Here is a 2,915-nt window from a genome sequence, read left to right on the forward strand (position 1 = left end):
AGGGAGACTTTTTATGTGATTATATTAACTCGGGTATAGAGTCCTTAGTAAGGAAAAACTTGTGTTGAGATTTGATTAAATTAAATCCACAGGATCAGACTGAGTTTTAATACATTATAGGTTATTATTGACCATGACCCCACTTAATAATTATATCTGTCAGATGGTGGAGAAAATGTGGCAAAACTGTCAGCATAAATTCCTTCCCAGTGCAAAGAAGCCCTGCCTCTTCAAAGTCCAATGTGTAGAGAACGTATTGACATAAAGTCAGCCAAAGAAAAAATGTTTGAAAAATAGGTGCCCTACCCCTGTACTTACCAAAACCACTGGCTCAAGACATGGCTATGTTAAGTGATAATTCCACATCAAAGATGTAGAGGACTGCATTCCATCTATTACTAAATCTCACTAATATCCTTGTCTGACTTGTACGACTTCCTGTAGAATAATTTTACTGTGTTTCTCTTCCCTCCTAAACCTAATTTTTATTTAATGTCATAAATGTGTCCATTTTTTTGCATGGTTATTTTCCCCTAGATTCACTTTGGGGTCAGACTGTGACAATATGATGCTTTCCCAGGGGTTGCGCCTTTGTTGGTGACCTGGGGTGTATATGCTTACTCAAACACTCTGAGAAGTTCCAACATGAGCCAGATAGAAAGGCTGCAGTAGAAATTTAGATTTCTCATCATCTAAATCCTCATTTATCCCAATGCCATTGATGGGCCAATCCTAAGGCTGGCCTTGGAATTTTATCTATTGATAATCTTTTCATTAAATGCAGTTCTTAAAATGCAGCTGAAACAGCTCTTGTCATTGCAAAAATGGACATGGGCTTAGTGGGAAGATTTTAGAAAAACTCTTAGAAAAGAAGATCAAATCCAAAAAGCAAATGATAAAAATCATACTATGTTGGGAGGTATAGTAAAAAAGACCTTCATAATTTGAAAGAAAGTGAGCCGAGATGCTGGGTACTGTTCAAGCTTTATTAAAGGAAGAAAATCTGCCAGGCTGTGCTCAGAGTGGCAGGCAGCCCAGGGCTGCCCTGAAAATGGGGGACAGCAGCAACAATGGGATTGTGAGAGTTTATATTAGCTCTTGGGCATGAAATGTATTGCGGGGAGGGACCATCAGGTTGATGTAACTGGGTGGAGAACTGCGCCAATGTGGAAGCCGGAAAGTTGTTTCTGTTTAAGTCAGGAGGCTTCTGGTAAAGGGAAGCGGAGCGGGGCTTGGTGCTGGAGTGGAAGACAAGGCCAGCGGCTATTTTGTGCTAGTGCTTATTATGTGCACAATGGCCCCAGTCACGTCCAAAATCCATCATTCCTGACTTTTAAGTATAGGAAANAAAAATAAAAGATTTATATTGGTGGCCAAAACAATTAGGCGGTGGGGTACTGGTTTCATGTGGGGAGGCTGTATTCTTTCAGGGAAGGGTCGCTGAGGGGCTGATATCCTCCTCACAGGAACAATTTGGCGACCTTTTGGTTGGTGAATGTTTGCATGCATTCCTGTAAGAAATTAGAGAAACATCAAAAGAGACAGGGACAAAAAGTAGGATGAGGCACAGTTAGGGGTCCTAGTAGGGGCATAAGCCAAGGCATCCAAGGGTTCAGTGACTGGGGCCACCCCCCAGGTGTATTCGTGTTTTGTAACCCTTTGCATCACAATCAATGCTTGCCTTTAAATGGTTTAAGTTGTTTTGGATCACCCCAGACTCATTTACATAGTAACAGCATTCCTCCCCCAAGAAGAGGCAGGTACCTTCCTTCTCAGCTGTAAGGAAGTAAAGGGCCTGACAGTTCTGTAAAGTGAGTGTCATGAGTGAGGTGACCTGTCGCTGGAGGGAAGAGATGTTATTTATACTTAGTTCTTCTGAGAGTTTCTGATAGAATTGAGAGGCAGTAGGAAGGTCCGCTATGCCAGTCCCAGTTGCAGGAAAGATCCCTGCCCCAATTAGAAGGTACAATTAGTGCCCTACGGGAGTGGGGGCACTTCCTGAGAGGGAGGGGCCAAAGTTAGTCCCTGTCCCCTCCGTCTGGACGGTGATGTCAGGGGTGAGCCAAATGAATATGCAAAAAATCGAGTTGGGGGCAGGCAACAGGATAACATAGTTTTACAAAGGAAATATATTCTGGTTTTAGGGCATGGATGAGGAGGGGTAAGTGAGTGGTAGTGTTTGGTGTTAGTGAGGCAGAGTGTGAGCAGGCCCCACTGCTGAGGTGATAAGCTGGAAGGGAGAGGTGTGAGAGTGAAGGGTCTGCCATACATAAGCTCAAAGGGGCTGAGGCCTGTGGGGCTTGCAGGTGGCAGCCAGTAGGCGAGTGAGTGACTGGTGGGGAGGCCAATATGAGGGATGATTTCTGAGGTGAGAACGTGTGTTACTGCTGTAGCATCCTCTGAAGTGCAGGGAAAAGCCTCAACCCAACCTGAAAAGGTATCTACTAATGTTAGAAGATAGCGTGTGCTTTGTGGGAGAGTAATATAAGGGCTGAAGAAGGCGTAGTAGGAGTTCATAGCCTATATGAACTGAATTATGGAAATCTGAAAGGATTTGCTCAGCCTGTGTAGTAGGGAGAACATAGCAGCTGGAGAGAGTATACCAGTTGTCCTTTCTCTGTGCCCACAACTGTTGAAGGTGTTGTATTTCTTGGAGCGTGTATTGGGATAAGGGCTTAGGGGCCATGAGAAGGACCTGAGCAGGAGAGGAAGAGTCGGGGCTGGTGATTGAGCAGCCTATTTTGTGGTTAGATCTGCCAGTTTGTTTCCCTGGGCTGTGGGGTCGTTGGAGGTTTGGTGTCCTCTGAAGTGTATAACCCCAACCTCCTTTGGGAGTTGTGCAGCCTCAATAGCTTGTGTTAGATTTACTATGGCATAACCTGCCGGGGGGGGGGGGGGGGGGGGGGGGGGGGGGG

At 45.1% G+C, this 2,915-nt stretch overlaps 1 protein-coding gene across 1 annotated transcript in view; it reads right to left on the bottom strand.

Moving 5' to 3' along the window:
- Positions 1–1,473: 1,473 nt before the first annotated feature.
- The window catches only part of LOC103600373 (threonylcarbamoyladenosine tRNA methylthiotransferase-like), a 151,403-nt gene continuing 149,961 nt past the window's right edge, over positions 1,474–2,915 (bottom strand). The window contains exon 6 of the mRNA XM_008584636.1: positions 1,474–1,511. The gene's annotated coding sequence lies outside the window, so the exon portion shown is untranslated. The remainder of the gene's footprint in view (positions 1,512–2,915) is intronic.

Source organism: Galeopterus variegatus, unplaced genomic scaffold, assembly GCF_000696425.1.
Source record: "Galeopterus variegatus unplaced genomic scaffold, G_variegatus-3.0.2 Scaffold3323, whole genome shotgun sequence".
NCBI classification, from domain to species: domain Eukaryota; kingdom Metazoa; phylum Chordata; class Mammalia; order Dermoptera; family Cynocephalidae; genus Galeopterus; species Galeopterus variegatus.